This window comes from Oryza sativa, chromosome 10, assembly GCF_034140825.1.
Source record: "Oryza sativa Japonica Group chromosome 10, ASM3414082v1".
NCBI lineage: Eukaryota > Viridiplantae > Streptophyta > Magnoliopsida > Poales > Poaceae > Oryza > Oryza sativa.
The window spans coordinates 7568527-7576946 of NC_089044.1; the positions used below are offsets into that span (position 1 = coordinate 7568527).

Sequence of the window (8420 nt, forward strand, 5' to 3'; positions counted from 1 at the left end):
TAAATGGTACCTACGCTCAAAAGTCTCGGATGCACTCCTATGGGACAATAATATAAAATATTTTAACTTGATGCCAATGGCAAACATAGGAAGAAGAGGATCTTCTTTCTAGACCAGGATGAAGGAAAAATTCAGGGGGTTCATGCGTTGAAAACGTACATTACGAATTTTTACAAGAAACTCTTTGGACCACCTGAGGAAAATTTGTTTTCACTTGATGAGAGCATATCTGATGATATGGTTAGGTTACATAAGCTGAAAATGACTTTCTTACTGCCCTTTTCTAAGAGGAAGAAACAAAGGAAGCTATCTGTCCAGATGGTTTCCCAGATTAATTTTACAAAAATTTTGGGATGTCATCAAGCATAATTTGTTGAATTTATTTAATTAATTTCATTCTGGCAGTCTTCCCATTTTTTATCTATATTTTGGGGTGATTACTTTAATTCCAAAAGTTGAAGAAGCAAATCGAATCCAATAGTACAGACTGATATATTTGTTGAATGTCAGTTATAAATTATTCACTAAGGTCGCCACAAACCGAATTATCTCGGAAGTAAACCATGTACTGAATCCAACTCAAACTGCCTTCATGCGTGGGTGAAACATCCTATATGGAGCCATCACACATGAAACAGTACATGAACTACACAAGAAAAGGTTGAATGGGGTGATTTTAAATATTGATATTGAAAAGGCCTATGACATGGTCAAATGACCCTTTTTGCTACAAACTCTACGAATGAAAGGTTTTTTGCCCAAGTGGATTTCTTGGATCGAATCTTTCATACCCAGGGGAATTGTTGCGGCCAAAGTCAATTATGACTTCGAGCCTTTTTTCCGGATTAAAAAAGGCATTCAGCAAGGAGACTCTGTCTCTCCAATCCTATTCAACTTTTTTGCTGACATGTTAGCCACCTTGATAAACATGCTCAAAGCATGACTCATACCGCATATGATTGATGGAGGGTTGTCCGTACTACAATATGCCGATGACATGGTGCTTTTTATGAACCATGACCTACAGAAAGCTCAAAATCTGAAGTTGTCACGCCCGGAAAAATGCACCCATTTTCCCAAACGCTCATTGTATTAATCCCCGTCCCAGGAAGGCGGGGTACAATAACAAAGTTGTTGTATTACAAGCCACACTTGCAAAAGCATAAATAGAGTACTTTATTAAACAGTGAGCATAGGCCTTTACATTCAAAGATAAACAAAAAAGATAGTGGAAGTCTACGAAAGCAGCATCCACACAGGCACTTGATGGCGGTACGAGCTAGCAGTCCAAGCCTTCTCCTCCAAAGCATCCAACTTCTGAAGTAGAGGTGAGCAAGAATGAGTACCACGCGGTACTCAGTAAGCCATACCGGAGGTGCACAATAATGCATAAGGGTAACAAAGGAATGGCATAATATTGTTCATTTTGCATAAAGCCATAGTTCCAATAGTTCACAAGTTTAAAGCAAAGTTTAAAACACGATCCTGATCTAAGTCATAATTATACAGTTCACAAAGTTGCGAGCCCATGCAACCAGCCTAGGTTAAACCACCTGCTGAAAACCATCATGAATCCATCCTCCCAAGTTTTAGAAAGTCGGGACCAACTTGGAGTAACATTGCTAGGCTTGCCCATAACCGAGGGTGTGGCTATTCGAATAGATTTTAACTCTGATCAGAGGTGTACAACTTTAGCCACAAGGCACGTCCTCCTCGTCATGTCCACCATACGCCGCGATACTCGAAGGTACCCGGACGGAGACCATGCCAAGACCTTTCATATAATTCGCCTCGAAACAATGAAACTCCTGAAGGTTACCCTTCAGTGGAACCCACTAAAGCACTCGCCTCCTGATTACCGATCCCCTGGTCCTTAGGATGGGATTGGCCGTCGCGACTGGGCACCACTTGGTCAGAGACCGACCCACAACCCATAGCTCCTGAGTTTCACTATCTTGAGACAGATTAAACTTCCGGTCAGGCCTTACCTATCAAACTTGTGGTTGTACGATAAGGCTTCGCAACAGATGCCCGAGAGAGCCCCAAAACGAGTTTTAGTTTTCGCAAAGAAAACACCATTTCTCCCACCCATCAACTACCTAGTTGATGATCTAGCACTTAATCAAGATTTTAAGTTGAGATTACTATATCCCAAATTATCCAAAAATTCTAAAGTTGAATCTAGGTATGGCTAAGCATAAACCTAAAGTAACTAGTAAGTCCAACATATAGGGTACTTGACTAGTCATTTTATTTTACCTAGGGTTCTCAAGGACATGGATATCAAATCAATATGGCTATAACAAGGATAATAGGAATAATAACTAATAAAAACAATAGTAAACGATATAGGTTATAAAAGCAATGCAATAATAGTAAAACAATATAATTTTCACAACATTAGGATTCAACATGTTCAAGGTATGATATGACTTGCCTTGATTGCTCACAAAGTCTTCGCGGTCCACTGCGACGAACAACAGATCTTCCGGCACGACAACGGAATCTACGCGACAAGGGAAAAGAAACTAGGCTAAGAGAAACCATCAAAATAGTACAACAAGGCACAAAAGTAGGTTCTTAACATTATAGGGAAAAATTAGAGACTTGAACGGGTCGATTCGAAGTTCGAACGGTCAAGATATGACCGTTTGAAGTTTAGGTGTTGTTTAAATGAAAATTTACAATTTTGTGAATTATTTTTCTAAAGAAAAATTGATCTATTGCAACAGAAAGAGAGAGCGCACATGGACCGGGTCCACGAGCGGGTCCCACTTGCCAGCCGCTCGGTCCATCGTGAGCCGAGCGCACAAGGGCAGCTCACGGCGCACCGGCGCACAGGCACAGCCGGGCAGGAGTGGCACCAGAAACTGGCGGCTCGCCGGCGACGGCCAACGGCGCGGCGGCGCTGCGACAGAGTGCGGAAAGGGGAAAAACGGAAAGGGGAGGAGGTGACGGTCCTCACCGAGCGAACGCGGCGGCGAGAGCTCGACGGAGATGCCGGCGATGAGGGAGAAACGACGAGGAGCTTCGGGTCGTCGGTGTTGTCGTCGTTCCCGTGGTCCTTGTGCTCGACGGAGGAGTGGACGGGAAGGAGGAGGAAGCGGCGAAGCAGATGGCGGCGACGCCGGGCTCCGAGGAGGTTCCGTCCACCGGCGAGGGGCGGCCGGAGTTGCGCGACGGCGGCGGCGTAGGAAGAGAACAGCGCGGCGGCCGTGGAGAGGGAGAGGAGAACGGGCAGTGTGTGGGGAGAGAGAAGGGGGTTGGGGCTCCCTTTTATCGGCCGGAGGGGAGGGAGAAGGGCGCCAGGGAGGGAGATCGACACCGGCCACAGTGGAGCTCACCATTGATGAACGCCATCAAAATCCACTGCGAATAATGCGGGATGGAGTGGGAAATTATGGGGGAATTGAAGAGGAGGAGAGGAACCGATTTTTGCACTCAATCGGGAGGGGAATCGGCCGGGGAAGGAGATCAAGAGGCAGTGGCGGCGCTTCTGTGCGGGAGACAGGGAAGAGCGGCCGGTCGGCTGGAGGAGGAAGACGACTGCCGGCAGCTGGGCTGGATGGGCCGGGAGAGGGAGAGAGAGGGCGGCTGGGCTGGGCCGAGAGAGGGAGAGAGGGAGAGATGGGCCGGAAGCAGCCCAAGAGGAGGAGAGGATTTTATTTTAATTTTTCTTTTATAAACACTCTGAGAAAGGTTATTGTTGCATTAAAATTGTTTAGAGTGCTCTGAAAATTCATGTAAAATTTGTTTAAGAATATTTAGGCATGAGAATTTAAGAAAAATTCCCACAAGCCATTTTGAATTCAATCTTGGTGATTTTTAATTGTTATAGGCTCTTTTTAGCTTTTACAATTTCTAGAAAATGCATTAAGACACGATTTAAATATTAGGGTAATTTCAGGGCGTTACAAAAGTCGGTGCTTCTAGCCTTTGAGCAAATGTCGTGCTTGAAGATTAACTTTCATTAAAGCGAACTGTATTGCTTTGGTGAAGCACTTGAATATAAAGATCAATATAACCAACTCTTGGGTTGCCAACTTGTCTACTTCCCTTTCCGATATTTTGGCATCCCGATCCATTGCAGGAAGTTAATAAATGAGGAATGGAGAGAAGTGGTTGAAAGATTTGGGAGGGTGACTTACTCGGGTGAAAAGAAAACTTCTCTCGTTGGAAGGATGACTTACTCTGATTAATTTAGTACTTAGTAGTCTCCCAATGTATATGATGCCTTTCCTTACAATATCTACAGGGGTACATAAGAAACTTGACTACCTTCGATCTAGATTCTATTGGCATGGGCATGGATATAAGAATAAATACTGGCTTGCTAAGTGGGTCATTATATGTCATCCCAAAGATCCAGGTGGGCTAGGAATTCACGACCTCAAAATAAAGAATATAGCTTTACTTAGCAAGTGGCTATACAAATTGCTCACCATAGGCGGAAAGTGGCAACAAATGCTACGCAATAAATATTTGGGATCACAACCTTTATCTCAGGCTTTTTGGAAAGCGGGATACTCTTTTTTGGGCTAGTCTTATGAAAGCCAACTAAGATTTTCTTAGGTTTGGGTCCTTTTGTATTGGAGACGGCTCTCAAATAAGGTTTTAGGAGGATAAATGGTTGGGTAATGCCTTCTTGAGAGATCATTATCCTTGTCTCTATAACATAGCTAGGCATAAACAGTCAACTATCTCACAAATCTTTCAAAAAAAATCCTCCAAGCTTTTCATGGGGATGAGAATTAATCGGAGCAAAATTAGTCGCTTGGCATAACTTATGACCTCGCATAGCTGATTTGGTGTTGTCACAAGAGCAAGATGAATTTCGCTAGATTCTCACTGCCTATGGGGTCTTTTCAGTCAATTCTCTTTACATAGCTCTTGTTCATATGGGTATCCCGAATATCAATAGACGTATTTGGAAGATTAAGGTACCACTTAGAGTGAAGATTTTCCTTTGGTTTCTACGTCAGGGTGTAACTCTAACCAAGGATAATCTAGCTAAGCGCAAATGGAAAGGTGGTACGAAATGTTGATTTTGTTATAAGGACGAAACCGTTCAACATTTGTTTTTCCAATGTCATGTTGCTCGCTTGGTCTGGTCGGTTATTCATATGGCTTATAACTTACAACCTCCACGAAATGTGATTCATATGATTGGGCGTTGGCTTACATGTTTCCTAAAGACATGAGAAATCTACTTTTACTGGGTGCAACAGCTATTTATTGGTCCATTTTGATAAGCAGAATTAGGGTAATTTTTTATAACAAGTTGGTGCTTCTCCTTTATAGGTTATTACTTTAGTCACCCGGTGGATTCGCACCTGGGCTATCCTTCACAAACCGGGTCTTCGGATACTATTACAGTGGTAATCGCGACATTTGGGCCAGGTGGCACGGGAGTTTTTAACCCAGGAGTATCTGTGGTGATCTAATAGATAGTCATTAATATCTCGGTCTCGTGATGGAGTTCTAGATATGTTCTTTTTTGCTATTTTGTTTGGCTATGTGCATTTTATGCAGAGGCCGGGGTGGGCTCAGTTGGAATGTATCATCTTGGTGTATTTGGCTGAGCCTTAATAAAGCTTCCATTATCGAAAAAAATACCTTTGCTTAACTACTCTAAGATAGTACGTAGTATCATGTATTATTCCGTCGATGGAACTTTGACGAGATCGAGTCTTAATTAGTTTATGGGATTCATTTATTATTCTGGTTGTTCTGAAGACTGATGAGGGAGTTGCTGTAAATAAGAATATTTCAACGCAATGTTAGTAACTGGTAGAAGTTGTTTTTCTTTTGAACTAGTTCATACGTCCATCAGCAAGCTGCAAGCTGGATAGCATGCGTGCTTCTATTGACATTATGCTAGCTCAAATCTTCTAGTTAAAATCATCATACTGAAAAACAAATCAAGACAATGAAGAAATTGTGAAGTAGCTTGTAGCCCATTTCACTCATTTCAAGTTCAACTTCAGTGGCGTCATGTCTGAAACTCTAGAAGTTGATGCCTGAATGCAGAATGATGCCATTTAGCGAAGTACTTCATACACTGAGCCTACTAAAGCACTTGATCACACAGTGTCACAATATCTATACTACTTAAAAAAAACGTAGTGATGATGGTGACTCGAAACTTGATAGACACATGAAATACGGAATGTCGGATCGCCAAATCCAACGGCTTAGATCGCGTTTCTCTTCCTTCGCATGCTGCCGCAGCCCCGATCCATGCCACGCACGCGTCCCCCCTCCCCCACCCCCCAACCCCCATCTCTCGGTCGTTCCCTCCACATCTCCACTCCACTTTCTCCCCGGAACCACCTCCAACGCGGCCGCATCGCTTATCCCTCTAGCGATGCTCTACCGCGTTGTTCCACCCATGCGCCTCCCAAGCACCTCCCGTTCTACTCCCCACACCTGCGCATGCTGCCTCCTCCGCGTCAGCTCCTCTCCACCGCTGCATACCTCCGTCCCCTGACGACACCATGGCTGCCGACTACGACAAAGGTATCGCCCCTCCTTTTTTTTGTTGGTGGATGTGTTTGATCTCAATCACCAAAAGGTGTTAGGGTGCTGGAACTTAATTAGAAAGGAGTATTGAATAAACAAGTTGTCCAAATTCTACATCCGGCTTTCTTCAGTAAAAAAAAGGAATCAAATATGACAAGAACCTTGGGAAAAATATCTATAAGTATATGTAGGTACCCACATATATCAGCCTAATACATATATGTTTCATGCTTAGTACAACAAATACCAGAGCTAATAGGTATTATACGTGATACCTAGGTATCAGACTGCGTACTCATACATGTTAAAATTCAGACCCACATATACCATACTTAGTACACATAGGTATCAAAGTGGATATGTACTTGATCTGCTACCCACATGTATCATGCTAGATAGTTTACGATACTTAGTAGTACACATAGGTATCAAAGTGGATATGTACTTGATCTACTACCCACATGTATCATGCTAGATACTTTATGATATTTTCGAGGTACTATTACATATAGTCATATTTTGGGATGGAAAAAATTTCATACTATAAGATAGTGAGGCATCAGCCCATGCCACTGAGTCTAGCTATAACAACAGCATCTTAAATGACTAAGCACGCCGTTATAGAGAAGTTTATAGTTATGTGCAATCAAAAGGACAGGCATTCATAATCTAGGGGTGTGTGAGTGAGGAGCACTTGTCATGTCACCCATGGCAAATGCATGCATGCACGTACATTAAGTTGGTGAGGAGAACTAGCTACTGGAGTAGTAGTTAGCTAGTGTGCGTGAATTGCTTCCCCTCAAAAAAGATGTACAGTATGCACGCAAGCTGAAGTGCGTCCACCATGCGCACTAGGGCTGAGGGGTCCGACTAATAATTATGTCGTTCCAACGGTATGCCGTGGGTTAGCAACATTATTTATCTACTTTCAGGCCATTTGTCATGCTGCAGCTTGCGCTGTTGCTTCACTGATCAAGTCATTGTATGTGGATTTCGTTGTGCCGAACACAGCCGGAGTGCTTGTGGACAAGGTTTGCGCCGCTGGCCGATTAAAAGGTGTTGCACAGTTTCGCATCAGGCATCAAGTTGAAAGGATAAATAGCTGCATGATGGTGGGTCGGTCAGCGCAAAACATAGTACCAATTCTCTTCTCCTTCATCAAGTACTGTGTAATTACGGTTGCCTCTGCCCTCCATGACATTCCTCGGTCGCAGACATTAGAGATGGCCTATCCATACAAGCCCTTGGGGAGTATCTGGTGCTTTCAGATATGGTCGCAAGAATCTCCCTCGATTCTACGAGCAGGGACGTGGTTGTATGGAAGGCGGCGTCAAATGGCGAGTTCTCTGTGCGAACAGCTAGCCTACTCGCTACTGTCGATCGGAAGGACGGCGTGCCCGCTTGGCAGGATCATCTGGAAGTCTCTTGTGCCGGTGAGACGCAAGTTCTTTATGTTCCTTGAAGCACGCAGCGCTTGCCTAACTGCAGACAACCTGCAGCGCCGTGGGTGGCACCTCGCGCTAGTATACCACCTCTACTCGAACGACGGCGAGACTTGCCAACTTATCCTTTAGGGCTGCTCTTTAACGCAGCAAATGTGGGAGTGGGTATGGGATTGCTTGGGACTTGCATTATGTGCGCCGTCCTTAGATTTTCCAAGCTGGTGGTTCTCCACCTGAAAGTCTATTGCTAAAATTGATTGCAAGACGTGCAATGTCAGGGTCATCCTTGTAATTTGGTTGATTTGGAAATAGAGTAACGCAAGGGTGTTCAACGGAAAAGCCTCCATGGTGCCTCAACTTCGTGCGACCATGGCAGAAGAATAGGAGACAAGGAGGTCGGCCGGCCTTATTAGTCCGACGACCGAGGCCGAAGTGTACTCATTAGGGAGACTTTAG

General features: G+C 44.0%; 1 long non-coding RNA gene across 1 annotated transcript; it reads right to left on the reverse strand.

Annotated features, from left to right (window-relative positions):
- Positions 1–1035: 1035 nt before the first annotated feature.
- On the reverse strand, positions 1036–3509 carry LOC136353596 (uncharacterized). Its single transcript, XR_010736910.1, has 3 exons — positions 2966–3509; positions 2438–2506; positions 1036–1317 (listed from the first exon to the last, which is right to left on the reverse strand). It is a non-coding gene; the product is annotated as an uncharacterized lncRNA (long non-coding RNA).
- Positions 3510–8420: the final 4911 nt, after the last annotated feature.